At 48.8% G+C, this 18506-nt stretch overlaps 1 protein-coding gene across 3 annotated transcripts in view; it reads left to right on the top strand.

Moving 5' to 3' along the window:
• The first annotated feature begins 1258 nt into the window (after positions 1–1258).
• LHFPL2 (LHFPL tetraspan subfamily member 2) overlaps positions 1259–18506 on the top strand; it is a 176020-nt gene continuing 158772 nt past the window's right edge. For 2 of the 3 annotated variants that reach the window (XM_057540090.1, XM_057540091.1), the window contains exons 1-2: positions 1259–1624; positions 15988–16065. The gene's annotated coding sequence lies outside the window, so the exon portion shown is untranslated. Of the gene's footprint in view, positions 1745–15987; positions 16066–18506 lie in introns of all 3 variants that reach the window. The other variant, XM_057540092.1, reaches the window with a different exon arrangement.

Genomic DNA, 18506 nt, shown 5'->3' with positions numbered 1-18506 from the left:
TTCGAATGGAAAAGTTTTTAAGTAATTCATAATTTTCTGTGGCAAAGTGCCTCCTAGAGCTTCTAGAACAGGAAGTAGCCTGCCAAAGCGGTGTTCTAGAACCATTAGCGTGTAGGCTAGGCGTGTGCAGATGGATGCCAGTGCAAAGAGGGCCAAAGCAGGGAACCAGGGAGGAGGTCACTGAAGCTATGAAATCCCGAATCAGCGAGAATTAGGAAGGTGGCAGGGGGCTTGGAAAGGACGGGGCAATTGGAAGGACCTTAAAGAATCAATGGGAGTGGCTATTGGCAGTGGTGGAGAAAGGCCCCAAACTGACTGCTAGGGTCTGAGTTCAGGCGACTGGTGGCTACAGGTGACCCAGACGAGAGGCTGAGAAGCTGAGGACAGGAGCAAGTTTGCCAGGAAAAAAAGACAAGAAGGGTTTGCTTGGCAAAATGCTGCGTCCCGACGTTGAAATCACAAGGAATCTTGTCACCTTAATTCGTGGCCATTTAACTCTGGGTTCTTTGCTCCCCACCCTGGGGGCGGTGGGGGGCAGTTAGTGAGTCCCCTCTCTGGGCAAAGATGCCTTTCCAGACTATTAGCTAAAGTGCCTTAGAAATTCACCCCGAAACCATATTTTAAGTTCAGGGGAGGATGTTTCAGGATCCCAAGCAATCAATTTACGTATATTCTTTGCGGCTGTTCGCACTGAGTTTCCTTTCTCAGAGACTCCCAGGGCGAGGAAATTTACGCCCGGACCCTCGACTCCGGGCGAGGAAGGCGAGGATGGGGGTCCAGGCACCCCCAGCCCACCCTCCCGCTTTGGATTCTCCAGGACCAGCGGGCGGACATTCTTCCCGCTCGGGCCCCGCCTGGGGAACCGCTCCGGGCGCTGCCGAGCACGCTCTCCGCCGAAAGAGTCCGGGCTCTCACCCCCGACGCCGACTTCGCCGTTCCCCGCCTCCCCAGCCGGGCGGTGCGCGCTCTCCGGGCTCCGAAGACGATTTCCCGGAACTGTGCTCGGAGGTTTCCCGGCGCGGCTCGGGGGACTTTGGCGGGACTTCGGGAGACGCTGCCGCCGCCCGGCGGGCGCAGGGACCGGCTCCCAGGCCCCCGGGCCTCCGCCCCTCCTCTCGGGGATCCCCTTTCGCCCACACCCTCCCGGGCCCCGCAGGACACTCCCCCCGGAGGCCGGGCCTCGTCCGCCCGCCCCCGCCGCGTCCCCGGCCGCCCGCCCCGCCCCGCGCGCCGCGCCAGGAGAGCCCCGGGCCCCGACCCCTCCCCCCGACGCCGCCCGAGAGCGGGACGCGGCGGCGATGGTGACTGGGCAGCGGCGCGGGGCCGGGTCCTGGGCAGGGAGCCTCGGCGGCCTCTTTCTTTCTCTGCCCCCGCCCCTCTTTCCCCTTCCTGCGTGCTAGCCCCGGCAGCGGCCGAGGTCGGCGCTCTCTCCTCGCCTCCTCTTCCTCCTCCTCCTCCTCCCCTGCCCGGGGACCCTCTCCCCTCCCTCAATCGCCCCCTCCTCTCGCCGCCTCCTCTCCTCTCCCCACCCCTCCCTCCTCCTCCTTCCCCGAGTGGCCGGCCGGGCCAGAGAAAGAGAGACCGAGAGAGAGAGAGACAGAGGTGGCTGCGAGGAGGCGTAACGGTAAGCCCCGGCTTGGGGAAGGCAGCGGGCTCGGAGCCGGGATCGCCGAGCCGGGACCGGCTGAGTTGGAGTCGCCGGGCCCGCGCGCTCTGCGGAGGGAAAGCCCGCAGCCTCCGCCAGGTAGGGCACCCGGCGCGGGGCTCGCGGAGCCGTCGGTGACCAGCGGAGTCCGGGTTGCGTGCGCGGCGGCCGGCGCGGGAACTTCTTCCCGGCGCCCGAGGAGCCCGAGGGGAGGGAGGACTGAGCCGGGGAGGCGCTGGCGGGACGGTTGCTGGACGCTGGGAACGGGAGGGAGCGCCGCTTCGGCTCTGGTCGCCGTGGTCGCCCAGCAGAAGTGGAAAAAAGTTGTGCCTGGAAAGACGATTTTCCGGGAAGCCGGCGCGAGCACAGCTCTCTCGCCTCTGCCGGCGGACTGAGACCGGCGCTCGGGTCCCGGGCGCAGCTTGGCGCGGGGCTCGGCGCGCCTGGTACCGTGCCCGGGGGCCGCCCCGCGGTCGCCCCCGCGGGGCCCGGTCTGCGGCGTGTGGGTCACGCCGGCCACAGACGTCAGCGGCTTCTCAGATCTGGGCTGCATTTTTGTGGGCAGCGCAGGGATTGGGGGTGCGGGCTGGAGGAGGAGGAGGTGGGCGTGGAGTGGGGAAGACCACATCTGGCCTGAGTGGGTTGAACCCAAGGGATGGGGTGAAGGACAGCGGGGGACTCTGTGTTTCCGGACGTTTTTTAGGCACAGAGTTGTGTGTGTGTCCTTTTTCCGCTTTCATTCAGCGGTCTGGTGTCCTTTGAACTCAGAAGGGCGAAAGCATTTTCTTCAATCCTGTTCACCTTTTCTCCCGTTTCAGGAGGGTCGTGAGTTTTATGAGAATCCTTGAGCTGTTTCCTCAATGGGAGTAAAGTCTCACCCCCCCATCCCACCCCCACCCTCACTCCCACCTGGGCCATTTCCTGTATTTAGCGCGTTTTCTACTGTGATTGTGTGCGTTCATGTAGGTTTCCATCAGCGACCCACAAGTAAAAGGAGAGCTTCTGTCTGAAATCGCAAAGCGGCCTCTGTAGACAAGTGTGTGCTGGAGCCCGAGCGGGGAGAGGTGTGGGCGGGAGGGAGAGGGGGAGCTGTTAGAGCCTGGTGCGGAGAGTTAAACCTGAGTAACCGAGTTCCGAGGGACGGTTCTCCTCCGCACGTTGCTTTTGCTTCGCTCATTCGCCTGAGAGAGCTCCACCCGCGCCAGGTTTAAGCGATGATGGATGCGAATTTCTTTGGCGTTGCTCTTTCCCGGATATTCCTCTTTTCTACTGGTCCTCTTTAAAAAACGACTTCTCCTTTTCAAATGTAAGAGATAGGGAACACATGCTGGTGGGGAGATTAAATGTTTTTACAGATAGGGAAAAGAAAACCCAAGATTCTCATTTCTTTTTGCTGTCATACTGTGATAGACTTGTTATTAATCTTTGTCAAAGATCTGATTCTGATGAAATAATATAGAAAGAGTTTGAGGTAATACCAGATAAAACCCAACGTCATGATAATATTTTTCCTAAGTGGTCACACAGGGAGCAGATAGTGTGTGTGGATTGTTGTGGTGTGTTTGCAAAGGGTGCAGCAAACATTTTATGCCAGGAAAAAAGACATTGTGTGGTGCAGGAGTTGATGGGGTTAGGGAGGGGAAATCATTTGTCTTCAGAGCAGTCCAATTAAGAAGAATAATTACACTGCAAATGAACATTCTTGAATATATGAGTCGCAAGACATGAACCAGTACTTTGTCTATAGGAAGGAAAATGAATCTTTGTGGATTAGAGCAAAACGGTGCCTTCTGGAAAAAGTAATATATGCTCTTTATGCATGTGGATGGGCTCAGATGTGTGGACTGACGAATTAAAGAGATTTTACTGCATGTAGTGTTTGGGCAGGGCAGGGAGGAAAAGTCCATAGTAGGAGAAGATAGAAAATATATAGAAAAGTATCCATTTTTAATGGACAACATATACAGCCTCTCAACTTCTTTATTGCAAAGAATTGACGAAAGAGGAGACCAAAATGTAGGAGACCCAAAATTGGGACTATTGAATTTCCAGAGGTGTCACTTACTACCTGAACCTGGGACAAGTTATTTAATTTCTCTCAGCCTTGGTTTCTGTGTCTGTAAAATGATGGTAATAAAGTTCAAGTCAAAGAATCACCTGGAAGTTTAACTATGATTATGTAGTTTTGCATAGAACTTAGGGTGGTCCCTCACGCTGGGTAAGTGCTCAGAAAATGTTGATGATGGTTGTCAAGTATTTCAAATGCCCGGGAGAAAGCAGTGCCATTCAGAGAGCCGGGCTGCAAGGGGAGCTGACTTTGAGCGACTGCTGATTTTAGGTCGGCTGATGGTCGACCCTTAGTTGAGGCTGTCCCTGTGCCCCCAGCAGCCCACACTCAGAAACATTTGATCTTTCTAGAACTTGTAGGCTGCATCTTTTTGGCCCCTCTAGTCAACCTTTCCTGGGACTCCAGCTGTGGGGAATGTGTAGTGCAGGCTCCGTGTGGGTCTGAGGACCTGAGCACAGGTGTGGCCTGTAATTCCAAGCCTCACTGCCCCCTTGCAAAGGCACCTTCTCAGGTTCCAGGTGCCGCCAAAGTCAATATCGACATTTTATTTAAGAAAAAAAAAGAAAACTTGAGTGATGGACATGGTGTCTCTCTTGGGAATTCTAAAGCAGTGTTTTCTCAGTGTTTACGGCTCTTAGAAAAATACAAATAGTAAGCAAATACGTGATCTCTAGAATTTATTCCAAAAAGCACCTTTAAAGTATGTCTTGGGGTTAATGGAACATTGCCCAGTTTTTCCTAAGGTTGTACCTAGTTGCAGAATGAACAAAAGGCATTCTTAGCAAAACAGTAGTATTTGGAGCTGGGGAACTATGCTGTATATTTCTTTTGTAATCTGGGAGGAATGCCTGTTTGCTCATTCATCCATTCTTTTATCCAGTCATTCAGCAAATACCCATGGAGCCTCTTGCATGGTCCAGGCTCTGTTCTGGCCTCTGGGAGCATAGAAAGAACCAAGAGCAGGCCTCTCCACTCACAGAGCACTCATTCTAGTTGGAGAAGCAAACTCTGTGTGCGAAGGACCTCCATAAACCCAAGAAGCTCTCTTTTTTGTTTAGAAGTGCCTGCGCTGGGAAAGCAGCGTGCTGGGCGTGCTTCTCTTCCACAAGCCAGCCAGCTTGGAGGGAAGTGATCTGGCTGGGGGTGGTGGCCGGGGCCAGCTGGTCCTGTGGGTCCTCCACAGGGAGAAGGAAGAAGGGGGAGCCTGTTTCTTTCTGTGCTTTATAATAAAGCATGTGTCCTGTTTGAGTAGAATCACCAGCCAAAGTGCCACGAGAACAAACGGGTTTTTCTCCGAAGTGAGACTTCACAGCCTTAGAAAGGCAAAGAAGGAATCAAAGGTCAGATCTGATCATCAGCTTATAAAACCCAGATTGTGTCCAGGGAAGAGTCTGGTCTGGTACTTAAAATACTGGACCCTTTGCTGTAGGGGGCGGGCCCGAGAGTAAAGGGAAGAGTGGAGACTTAGTCCCTCATGTACCTTCAAGGTTTTTTTCTCCCATTACTTTTAAGGTTACAGTAATATCTGGTACAGTAAGAATGCATTATGTTTGGAGTCTAGAAGGCTCGAAATGCTATAAGGTCATCAGGGCACTGAGAGTAGCTGTTTGGACTAGAGGCAAAGTGGTGTAGGGAAGTCCCTGAGGGTGCTGGGTCTTGGGTGCTGAGCTGGGGAGTCTGAACTTCAGCTCGAAACCTGTGTGGAAGATGGGGAACTTGCAGCAGGTGATTGACCTGATCATATTGTGCTTTAGAAGGAACTCTAGGTGGGCTCGGTGACTAGGAGGCCAGGGCCGGGGATAGCAGGTGAGCCGGGAAGTTAGTACAGGAATCCCGGTGGGACTTGGTGAGGGAGAGCGGGAGAGACCTGGAGAGACTGACCGCACTTCCTCGGTCATGTCCCATGGGTGGGCTCTTAGTAAGAGGGAGTCCAGGGTGACTGGAGTGGGTCATGGCGCCTTTCACTGAGTTAAGCAGCTATGGGAACCTCAGTCTGGGGAGATGGCGAGGAGTAATGAGTTCAGTTGAATCCACAGCTGAGTTGTGAGCCATCCAGGGAGAGATGCCCAGCAGAGCATTGGATCCGCAGGCAGGAAGAGAGGTCTGGAGCTGGAGATGAAAGATGGAGTTATTTTTACAGTAGCAGCAAGTGGTTGGCTGGTCTCTTGCGGTTTACTCAAGAGTGAATAGTGAATAGTGAATAGTGTTCAGGGTGAGAGTAATCTGTGTCCTTGTAACTGAATTTTTCTCTTTCATCCTTTCAACGGGACTAACGGGTAATCAAGCCCCTGACCTTGGCCTTCCATGACCAGACTCTTACTGGTGTTATTTTGCCGACTTGTGAGACCTGTTTATTGTTTTGAACTGAGATAATTTAGAGGAATGTACATAGAATGGCTCTGAACATTTTTAATAGCTAGGATGTACAACTGATAAAATCGATCCTCCTCCACCCCCGACACATCTACATATTCTGGACAGACTGTGTTCTTCCCCGAATTCCTAAATAGAAACCCTAATCCCTCATTGTGATGGTACTTGGAGGGGGCACCTTTGGGAGGTAATTAGGTTTAGATGAGGTCGTGAGGGTGGAGCCCCCATGATGGGATTAGTGTCCTTCTAAGAAGAAGGAGAGAGTCTGGAGCATGCTCTCTCCACCATGGTGAGACTGTGGCCATCTGCAAGCCAGGAGGAGGGCTTTTCCTAGGAACCCAGTCTGTAGGCACCTTGAGAACTTGTACTTGGAGAACTAGTGTTTTCCTTTCCACCAGGGACAAGGCTTATCTGCCTTCTTTTTTGAAGTTACCATATGGCCCTCAAGGGGCTGTTAATTTGAATTTCATTCATTTGTGGAATAAAATAACGTGTGCAAAGTAGGCCCCAGTGAATGCCTGTTAAAGGACAAGCATGCTATTTGATTTGTGTACAGCCTTACTCCTCTTACTGTTGTGGATTTAGGGTACGGCCAGTGGGAATTATTAATCATCGTTAGTCTGTGTAACCAGCAATAATGCCTCGCCTTGCTCTTGCCTGCCTAACTGATCTGCCATTGAAAGGAAAACTGGTAGCCTAGACAGACTGCAAGGATGTAGGCTAAAATTATGACTGGTTATTTTGGACTCGTGGGGTTACAGGTGACTATTTTCTTTAGTTTTCTGCTTTTCAGATTTTTAAAAAGTAGATGTTACTTAAAAAACCAGAACAAAACAGTTGTTGGTGTTTTCTTCCATTCTTTTTTTGTGCAAAACCGTATCAGCAGTTTTGGCCACAGCACTATACACCTTACACCTGGGTTACATCCATGGTAAAGCAGGTCTCTGTCTTTAAAAAGACTTGAAATTCCTATTTGTTGTAAATGTAGTTGTGGAGGAATGTAACCAGGCCTGGGTCCTGTGACCCAGAGCCAGAATGGGGCAGCTTCCTCCCAACAATAGGGAAGGACCCACTCCTTCCTGTCGGTACACTTTGTATGTTTTCATAAACACTGTTAAGTGTGATCTGAGAGGTGTTTCACTTCTATATCTAAATGTGTAAACATCTGTCAGATTGATATGTACCTAATTAAATATCTATAAATATATACATATATAAATATACTATACTCACATGGGAGTTTTGTTTTTTTTTTTTCTTGTTTTCAGTTGTTTCAGTGTTCAGTAGAACTCAAACCAGCAGTGAGATCTTAAATATCCCTTTAGCATCAACTTCCCCACATTCCCGGAAAGTTAGAGGGACTCTCTTTCCTCTACTGATTCTATTGTTCAGCAATTTCTCTCTTTCCACACTGAGCTGTGTTGTCAAGGGCACCTGGAGTTCAAGCTTCCTTTCTCCTGGGGCAGGCTGCAGTTGGGCTGAATTTCACATGTTGTTTTCCAGTTTTGAGGCAGTTAGCCAGTTGTTTAAAGACGCCTGTAACTGCATAGACAGTAGCCACATTTAATCTTCAGATAAGTGGTGCATGACATACTTATTACTCAGGACAAATTAACCTCTTAAAAATTTATAACTTTTCTCTCACCCATAGGGATCAAATTTTCTGAAATTAAAAATAATAGACTGGCCAGTCTCGCAACTACAGACTTACCAGTAATTGGTGTTTTTGTGTTTATAAATGGCTACCCTTTGTATATGAAATATACACGTAAGGAAAACACGGCTCACAACTTGAAAAACAATCTAAAATCACATCTTTTTTTTTTTTTTTAATGGCTAACTGTCCATTCCTAGAAGATGGTTCTGCACAGGGAAGTATGTCTAAACAGATATTTACTCTGTCATTTGCTCATTCTTATAGTAGCCATTTCAGGGCTTTTCTGTGCTGGAAGCTTATAATTTACCAACCTGATTACGATTCTGCACAGATCCGGGCTGTAATATGTAGCCTAGGGTGCCGGCTTACTACACAGGTGACTGTAGGTCTTTGGGTTTGAATCCTTTCGGTAAATGGGTTGCTTAGGTTGTCTTGCCTTTTTTTTTTTTTTAAATGTGTTTTTTCCAATTTGTGTTTGGGTCTGTTGTTCTTTTCTTGATTAGTAAAGAAAAGGCAGCATTAAAGGGAGCTAAGCTGATGTGGGGAATGTTTAAACTATAATCCGAAGCCCAAAAGAACGGTAGCCGGTGCAGAGGCCATACTGAATAATAAGAACACAAGTGGTGGTAGCGATGAAGAGATGGGGCAGGTTGTGTATACACCTGTGTGGACAGGTGGCCGGGGGACTGTTGAGGATAGTCTGGTCAGCTGTGCTGCACAGGGACCACTGTTCCCCTTGGTCTGGAAACTAGACTCATGGACCCTAAGTATGTTAGCTTTCTTAGCAACTACATTAGTCAAAGAAACTTACATGTTTTTAAAAAAAATTTAAACATTTTAAAACAAGAACTGTCGTTAGGTTAGATTTCCTCTAGGTTAGACTTCCTCTAGCTTACATATGTGTATTTGATTTTTTTTTTAAATTATTTATTTTATTTTTGGCTGTGTTGGGTCTTTGTTGCTGCACGTGGGCTTTTCTCTAGTTGCAGCGAGCGGGGGCTACTCTTCGTTGTGGTGCGCGGCCTTCTCATTGCAGTGGCTTCTCTTGTTGCGGAGCACGGGCTCTAGGAGCACCAGCTTCAGCAGTTGTGGCATGTGGGCTCAGTAGTTGTGGCTTGCGAGCTCTAGGGCGGAGGCTCAGTAGTTGTGGCGCACGGGCTTAGTTGCTCCTCGGCATGTGGGATCTTCCCGGACAGGGCTCGAACCCGTGTCCCCTGCATTGGCAGGCGGATTCTTAACCACTGCACCGCCAGGGAAGCCCGTGTTTTTGATTTTTAAAATCTTGGCCATAGGGCTTCCCACTTCTTGTCAAATTTCAGCTTTCTCATCCTGGTGTGTATTGTTCAGCCCATCGGGATGATTTTGAATTCTCACCGGTCATCTCTCATGTCAGCCACCCCTCTGGGCTGAGTGCTGTTCTTTGATCCATTCTGCTCACCAGTCATCCAAGTTCTTTGAGTGCTTTTCTGCCTCTGCTCTGTTCAGCCTCCCCAGTCATTCTCCTCTTAGTAACCAGGGGCGTGTCAGCCTTTGCAGGCAGCTAGAGGGCCGAGGGTTGGAGTCTGTGCCACGATACAGAGGAAGCTAATCATACTCGTGACCTCGACCTCATTAACATTGTGCTGGCCAGAGCGAGCCAGCATTCCGTAGTATTGTTTGACTTTGGATCGTCTCTACTGATTTGTGGTCTTGGGGTCCATATTCCTGTCCCCTCAGGGAGCCTGATAGGTAGAGGAGCCGAAGGACGTCAGTACTTACAACCTCCTTTTAATGCCCTAAGGTGGGGCTTTGGATTGTCAGCTGTCACTGGGCCCCCGCTGATGGTGATCTGGCTCCAAGACAAAGCAAGTCTGAGAAGACGTGTGTAAGGATTGTGAGGGAAGAAGGCCTCTTTGTGGAGTCGCAGTGGGTGGGCTGGTGAGCTGGTGCCTCTCCAGGTGGGTGAAAGTCTCCCCGTGGTGGCACTCTCCATGCCTTAAAGCAGGGCTTCTCACGCTTGAAGGTACACAAGAATGATGTGGAATCCTGTTAAATGGCAGATTCTGACGAAGCAGGCCTGGGCTTCTGCACTGCTGATAGGCTCCCTGTGAGTTTGGTGCCACTGGTCCTGTGGAGCAAGGCCTCACATAGACAGGGACACGGCTGAGGCTGCGGATTGGTCAGCCGGGGACTCAGACCTGTAAAGGCTGACGCCGGGAGCGCACCTGTAGGGGCTGGTTTAGAGTGTGTTGCCGGCTTCTTGGGGCTGTCTTTATTGGGATAACCCTGAGGGCTCTCAACCCTGTCACTGCCATTCGGCCTGTGACAGCCCCAAGGAGAAGCTGTGCGGTGGGGATTCCCTTCCATCCTTAGGGCAGGGACGGAGGTCATGGAAGGTCTTCCCGGTGGAATATGGTTAAGCTAAAGGGAGAGGTTTTGTTTTTGCTACATTTTAATGAAATTGACTTCCTCATTACCTGATGATTATAGTCCATAATTTTAACTACTTAAAGAAGGCTCTGACTTCCTCCAGTTAAGCCTGCCTTTTCTCACGTGCAGTATCACTTTGAAGTTATGTGACTACAACGTTTTAAAAAGTTACATATTGTTTCCTTTGGAACGTTGTTTCTGAAACTTGCCTGACCGTCTGCTGGGTGCTGGTTAGACCTATGTGTTCTCAGACCCTGCCCTGGAGTTTTGACTTCATAGGTTTGGTGTGGGTCCTGGGAATCTGAATTTTTTGAACAAAGTGTCTAGATGGTTTTTATAATTGGGCACGTTCTAGAAACACCATTTTTGAGTAACATCAATTTAGAAACCTGTCCATCTGAGCCTGTGTTATCAGTCATGTCTGAGGGGCACCCTTACCTGTTCTTTTCCAGGCCTCTTAGATACTTGGTTGTGAAGGGCTGGCTTTTGTCCCATTGGACCCACTTCAATTTTTATCTTGACTCATGTTTTCATTCTTACAGTAAGGCTCTTTCTTATCTTGGATGGGACCAAATCAGAGTCCCTTGTCAACAGTGTAAGAGTCAGTTCTGAAGCCGTTATTTTTAGGAAGGTTTTACAGACACTGATTATGAAGTGCTTTCGGGCATTCTTGGAGATACTGGGCTGTACACTTTGGTCCTCTGCAGAGAAAGGAATGTCTTGAGGCCGACTTCTCTCACTCTCTCCCCTGCTTGGGTTCATACACTGGAGATAATATTAGCGTGTCCCCTTCCTCAGTAAGCGCTGACCAGAAATGGATGGAGAAGGGATCCTCATCCTTCAGAGACAGTTTGGTTCTGACCCAGGTGAATTGACAGATGGAGGAGATGGACTTTGCACGTCATTGTATCAACACTAACCTCCATTTTTACAAATGCAGGATCCATCTCACCTCCATCCTAGGAGGTGGAGGTGTTTTCATAAGCTGACACTTATGAAACGAATGAAGTGGGAAGTGGTCAGTGTGATGGGATTGGCGGAGTGTGGAAGGGGCTCTGTAGCGAAAAGCTGGAATTCACTTATTGTTGTGCCTAAAATTTTACCATTAGAGGAATTTGGGTGAAATGGTTCTCTTTAAACCTCTTATTCAACATGTAAGCATCCATAGAACAGGCACTACATTAGTTACTTAGGACTTAACAGGAAGAATTTCATAAAATGCCAGCAAAGATCAGGGTATGAAGAGAGTGGACTTTGATGGGGTGAAGTGTGGGCACTGTGAGGGCAGGGCTGGGGCAGGGCCACCGAGGACAGCTCAGGTGTCCGGAGGAGCCCAGGATACCTGGTGGTGGGGGGCACTAGGCAGAAGTAACTCTCATTCACTTAATATGTGTGTGTGTGTGTGTGTGTGTGCGTGTGCGTGTGCACGCGCGTGCGCACGCTGTGTAATAGGGGCTTTACTATCTTTGATGATGCATCTGGCATACTTCTTTCTATCTAGTGTGGCCCTTTCACATATGCCTGACCAGTTGTAATGAAAAGCCAGGTGATCTAGATATGAAAGTTAAGGTTAAACACCGTAATTGTGCTTGGGATTATGTTGCTCTTTTTTTTTTTTTTTTAGTCCATTTAATTTTGAGAGAGAAGCTCAGGAAATGATCCAGTTTCTGTACCTGCTTATCAGGAGAACTTGGCCAGCAGCAGAAACCTTTCCTTCTCCACTAAGGGCCTTTTCCCAGTCAGTTTTGAAGAGGGCTTGACTATTCTGAGACCTCATGCCACCTAGAAAGTGCTTTAGGGCATGCCTTCTCTCTCATAGCTGCAAAAAATATTTACATTTTAAAGAATTTCTCAGCTCTTAGCTGGCTGAAAGAAACTCTGAACTTGCCCATTCTGGTGCCCAGCTGAAGCTTGTCTGAGTGGTCTAGGGTGTTTTCAGAATAGCGTGGAGATGGTGGGGAGAGTCTTTTTGCCACTGCTTGACCAACAGAGAAGTTACACACAAGTACATCCCAGGGACCAGAACTCTGGGAACTTTTACAAACTGACCCTCTCCAGAAAGAAACTTGACCCTTCGATGAAACCACGGGAGCTTTCTGGATGGCTTCATTGTTTCTTTTCTGGAGTGGTCAGATTCTGTATCTGGGTGGGAGGAGAAACATTGTCCCTGTTCCTGAAGCTGGAGTTTCCTTTGTCTATTCTGAAATAAAGGAGGGCCACAGAAAAGGATGGGGCATTTCTTAGGGAAATGAAACCCTCCTGAAGTACTACATCCCCATGCCAGAGGTGGGCCCGTGTACTCTTCCCCATGGTCCACAGGGCTAGCATCATTTCTAAGTATCGATACAAACAGCATTGTGTGCACTTCCCTGGTGGTCCAGGGGTTAAGACTCCACACTTCCACTGCAGCGGGCACGGCTTCGATCCCTGGTCGGGGAGCTAAGATCCCGCATGCCTCGCGGTGCGGCCAAAAAAACCAAAAAACCAAAAACAAAAAACAAAAAAAAAAGCTTTGTGTATTTCCTTTTAAGCATAAATGGACATCACAGTCCCTGTAGAGTGTGAGGCCTTGAGCACGGAGGTGCTGTTGGGGTGTCAGACCGGGCTATCTCTGTACCCCGTACTCTGCTCACCGCCACCCCCGTGCTGGCACTGCCCCCACTTAGTGCTTGCTGCCTTTAGGGAGCATCAGAATCACCCAGAGGCTGGTTAAGACACACACTGGCTGGACCCCACTCCCGGAGATTCGGAGTCACTAGGTCTGGGATGGGCAGAGAATTTGCATCTCCAACGCATTCCCAGGTGATACTGATGCCGCTGGTCTGGGGAGCACAAGTGGAGAAGCACTGGGACACCAGGCACTTCTCCACCTTCTGGAGGGTGTGTTGGGACGGGCAGACTCTGCTCCTGATGGCGTGTCTGCCTGGGTGGAATCACTTAATGCTGGAGGAACGGGTAGTTCAAAAGCCGTGGTTTACTGGAGGGAGCCCTAGCCCTGTCTTCTTACCCTGGGGCCTTCTCTCCTGCTCGTTCCCACAGAAGACCAGGGATGTGGTCTTTGGGGTAGCTGAGGGGGGCATTCCTTGCCTCCTTTCTTTTTTTTTTTTTTTAAATCTTTCGATTTTGAAGCATTGGCTCTAATTCACATTTTTAAAGATTTTTATTTATGTTTTTTATTGATTGATTGATTGATTGATTGCTATGTTGGGTCTTCGTTTCTGTGCTAGGGCTTTTTCCAGTTGCGGCAAGCGGGGGCCACTCTTCATCGCGGTGCGCGGGCCTCTCACTATCGTGGCCTCTCCTGTTGCGGAGCACAGGCTCCAGACGCGCAGGCTCAGCAATTGTGGCTCACGGGCCCAGCCGCTCCGCGGCATGTGGGATCTTCCCAGACCAGGGCTCGAACCCGTGTCCCCTGCATTGGCAGGCAGATTCTCAACCACTGCGCCACCAGGGAAGCCCTCCTTGCCTCCTTTCAATCCCTTCTCTCTGATGTTGCAGAAAGCTTTCTGGACCATGCCACTCTCCTACAGGAGACCCTTCATGGGCTTGCCATTGGCCTTAAGAGAAAGTCCAAACTCTCCTAAAATGACTGCCAGTCTCCCTCTCGGCCTCTGAAATACTCCTTTTTCTTGTGAACTCACTATGTTCTTCTTGCTTCCTGGGCACCCATTTTGCTGTTTCCTCTGCCTGGTATGCTCGTAGTCTGGCCACCTCTTGCTTATCAGACCTCAGCTTAGCCATCACCTGCTCTGGGGAGCTCCCTTTGACCTCTCTGGGGTCAGCTGGTGCCTCTGCAAAGGCTCCATGTCACCTTGTATTTTCCTCACTTCAGCTTCTCTCAGCTGCGTCAAGGTCATGATTACCACCCATTGACTTCTCTGTCTTTGTGGACTGTCGGCTCCCTGAGGGCGGGGAACCCATGACATGGTCATTCACATGACTCCAGGCTTGGCATGGTGCCCGGCATATCGAAGGCCTTCTTTTTTTTTTTATTTTTTATCTTTATTGGAGTATAATTGCTTTACAGTGGTGTGTTAGTTTCTGCTTTATAACAAAGTGAATCAGCTATACATATACATATATCCCCATATCTCCTCCCTCTTGCATCTCCCTCCCACCCTCCCTATCCCACCCCTCTAGATGGTCACAGAGCACCGAGCTGATCTCCCTGTGCTATGCGGCTGCTTCCCACTAGCTAGCTATTTTACATTTGGTAGTGTATATATGTCCATGCCACTCTCTCACTTCGTCCCAGCTTACCCTTCCCCCTTCCTGTGTCCTCAAGTCCATTCGCTAAGCCTGCGTCTTTACTCCTGTCCTGCCCCTAGGTTCTTCAGAACCTTTTTTTTTTTTTTAAGATTCCATATATATGTGTTAGCATACGGTATTTGTTTTTCTCTTTCTGACTTACTTCACTCTGTATGACAGTCTCTAGATCCATCCACCTCACTACAAATATCTCAGTTTCGTTCCTTTTTATGGCTGAGTAATATTTCATTCTATATATGTGCCACATCTTATCCAGAGAGTTTTTTTTTTTTAAACATCTTTATTGGAGTATAATTGCTTTACAATGGTGTGTTAGTTTCTGCTTTATAACAAAGTGAATCAGCTATACATATACATATGTTCCCATATCTCTTCCCTCTTGCGTCTCCCTCCCTCCCACCCTCCCTATCCCACCCCTCTAGGTGGTCACAAACCACCGAGCTGATCTCCCTGTGCTATGTGGCTGCTTCCCACTAGCTATCTATTTTATGTTTGGTAGAGTATATATGTCCATGACACTCTCTCACTTTGTCACAGCTTACCCTTCCCTCTCCCCATATCCTCAAGTCCATTCTCTAGTAGGTTTATGTCTTTATTCCCGTCTTACCACTAGGTTCTTTTTTTTTTTTAATTTTTATTTATTTTTATTTTATTTATTTATTTTTGGCTGTGTTGGGTCTTTGTTGCTGCGCACGGGCTTTCTCTAATTGCGGCGAGTGGGGGCTACTCTTCGTCACAGTGTGCAGGCTTCTCATTGTGGTGGCTTCTCTTGTTGCGGAGCATGGGCTCTAGGCACGCGGGCTTCAGTAGTTGCAGCACGTGGACTCAGTAGTTGTGGCTTGTGGGCTCTAGAGCACAGGCTCAGTAGTTGTGGCGCATGGGCTTAGTTGCTCCACGGCATGTGGCATCTTCCCAGACCAGGGCTCGAACCCATGTCCCCTGCATTGACAGGTGGATTCTCAACCACTGTGCCACCAGGGAAGCCCCCTAGGTTCTTCATGACCTTTTTTTTTTTTTCTTAGATTCCATATATGTGTGTTAGCATACAGTATTTGTTTTTCTCTTTCTGACTTACTTCACTCTGTATGACAGACTCTGGGTCCATCCACCTCACTACAAATAACTCAATTTCGTTTCTTTTTATGGCTGAGTAATATTCCATTGTATATATGTGCCACATCTTCTTTATCCATTCATCTGTTGATGGACACTTAGGTTGCTTCCATGTCCTGGCTATTGTAAATAAAGCTGCAATGAATGTTTTGGTACATGACTCTTTTTGAATTATGGTTTTGAAGGCCTTCTTGATCATTCTGTGAGATAGCTATGGCGGGGAGGAAACCAAGACACAGGTAGGTTAAGTGCCTGGCTTACCATTACCCTTCGAGTTAAACACCAGGATTCTCCCCCACTTCTCTGATCCAACCCCTTGGCCAAGTGACGCTGGCCAGGTTTTCTGCTTTGAGGCCAAGGAGCCTTAGGCACGGTCTGCAGGACTCTACTGGGGCTGTTAAAAGACTGGCTATTCCAAGTTAACAAAAATGGCCCTCTCCTGTTGTTTTTCAGGTAAACTGGGAAGCAGACTCTTGAGTTCACAGCTGGCCTGTGGTTTTGCACCTCATCAAGGAGCTCCTCCTCGTACAGGTAAGGGGTTGCTTCCTGGATCTGCTCATGTTCAGGCTGGTTGTGGGAAAACTCCAGCCATGCGATGCGCTCTGATAACCACCCCAAGTTCTCATGCATTAAAAAGAAAATCCTTAAATATAGGGTGGCAGCTCCTCTAAGAAAGGTGTAAAGGGACTTCCCTGGTGGTCCAGTGGGTAAGTCTCTGCGCTCCCAGTGCAGGGGGCCCGGATTCGATCCCTGGTCAGGGTAATTAGATCCCACATGCATGCCGCAACTAAGAAGTCAACATGCTGAAACTAAAAGATCCTGCCTGCCGCAACTAAAAAAAAAAAAAAAAAGATCCCACGTGCCGCAACTAAGACCTGGAGCAGCCAAAAAAAAAAAATTAAAAAAACGAAAGGTGTAAAGTGGTCATCTGCCCCATTGAGTTATTGGGTGAAGATGTTTATTGACCTGCCTGTCTTTCTCCTGGATGTTGCTGCCCATCTCAGTGCCCAACGCTCTTTCCTTTTTGCTGGGTACCCTTCACCTCTCCATTTGAGTTGGTGCTTTAGAATTCCTTTTCCTCCTTTAAGGCTCAGCCAACATTTCACTTGTTATTTACAAACTGTCTGAAAGAGAGGGTGTTCGGAGCGTAGCCTTTTCCCAGCTTTCCAGCGGAACGAATCGCTGCCCCTCTGCTGACACAGCACACTGCACGTGCCCGTGGTGAGCTTTACTTACTTGTTTGTACACGTCTTTTCCCCTAGCGTGTGAGTTCGTTTGCTACCATCTCCTATCTCGCATGGTTTCTGGCATGGAACAGACTTTCAGTAAATGAGTGAATGTTCATCTGAGAAAAAAAAAAAAAAAAGCCCTAGTAAACTGAACTGAGGCACAGCTACAAAAAAACGATAATGTATTCCTAAGCCCATGAGCGGATGTGTAGAGTGCCTTTTTGGATTAATGACGTGGCTGTTTGCTCACATTACCACGGGTAATTGAGAATGAGCCATAATATGTTGAGTCGGCAGGAGTTTAGATTCTTACCCCTATTGAAAAGGATGAGAAGTCAGGAGTTTTTGTGTCATTGTCAGTAAGGTGCTAACTGACAGCCTGGGACCCTGAGCCGCCAGCCCCCTTGGCCGCCCCGGGAGAGACATCTGTCTGCCAGCCCCTGGGAGTCCTGGGCAGCCCCAGGATTGAACGTGTAACCAAATGTATGGCAGTAAGGGAGCAAACAATTGACTTGACCAATTTATAACCCAGAGGAAATAAAAATATTTCTAAAACACAGTTTAGGTTTAAATAATTTTAATAAAAAGCTTTTAAATCATGCATTTCCATTTCCCCTGTAGTCTTAGTATGCTGGGATCTTTGAGAGACACACTGATTGGCTTGATGCCATTTTGCCTCATCCTGTGGGTTGGGAGTAGCAACCCCCAGGGCAGTGGTTTACCTGAATCTGGAGCCAGAATGGGGCCTGGGTCCTTTTAGGAACTAGCAGGTGGCTGAGTTCCCAGAAGCCAGGGTGGAGGTGGGGCGGGAGGGACTTCAATCTGATTAAAGACCACGGTCACACAGGAGAATGCGGTCTTGAGTGTTCGTTCCTGCCTTTTTTTTTTTTTTTTTAAATTTATTTATTTTTGGCTGTGTTGGGTCTTCGTTTTGGTGCACAGGCTTCTCATTGCTGTGGCTTCTCTTGTCGCAGAGCACGGGCTCTAGGCGCGCAGGTTTCAGTAGTTGTGGCTCGCGGGCTCTAGAGCGCAGGCTCAGTAGTTGTGGCGCACGAGCTTAGTTGCTCCGCGGCATGTAGGATCTTCCTGGACCAGGGATCAAACCCGTGTCCCCTGCATTGGCAGGCGGATTCTTCACCACTGAGCCACCAGGGAAGTCCCCGTTCCTGCCTTCTTATCCTGCCTCTACATGAACAATACTCATTGTTCAGCCTTTCCATTTGCTTTGTTTGGCTGTGTGCAGCACGAAAGCAAAGAGAAAGAAGTTGTTTTCTGGTTTCTGGGTGTGCTTTCCACAACCTAGTAGAAGTACCAGCCAACTAGTCTCACATAAAAAAAGCGGTCATGTCTCCATGGTTTCTTCTGCTTGGTCCTGAGCCCCAGCCAGAGAGCTGCCTAAAGGAGAAGTTAGTGAAAGGCGAAGGAGTAGAGGAAATTTGACTCTCACCTGACCCTGTTCATCTTAAAGTTTCCTAGGGCTTGGGTAGAGGGAAGGTTTCAGCTTTGCCCAGGGATTTCTAGTCTCCATGGACTCCATTTTGTCTATCATACTTGAAAAATGAACGAAGAAAATTACAGTTTAAAAGCTCAGATATTAATATATGAGTGAGTTTTAGCTTTTTAGTAGGTTATGGAATCTGAGATATTACCAACTGTTTTCTGTTGTACCATGCCTGCAGAAGCTGAGTGCAAGGTGGTGAGTATGTCTGGTCTTCATGCCGCCAAACACATGGGGAGTACTTC

This window comes from Balaenoptera acutorostrata, chromosome 2, assembly GCF_949987535.1.
Source record: "Balaenoptera acutorostrata chromosome 2, mBalAcu1.1, whole genome shotgun sequence".
Classification (NCBI taxonomy): domain Eukaryota; kingdom Metazoa; phylum Chordata; class Mammalia; order Artiodactyla; family Balaenopteridae; genus Balaenoptera; species Balaenoptera acutorostrata.
Note: the sequence above shows the minus strand (reverse complement) of the source record. Positions and strands in the feature narration are given on the sequence as shown.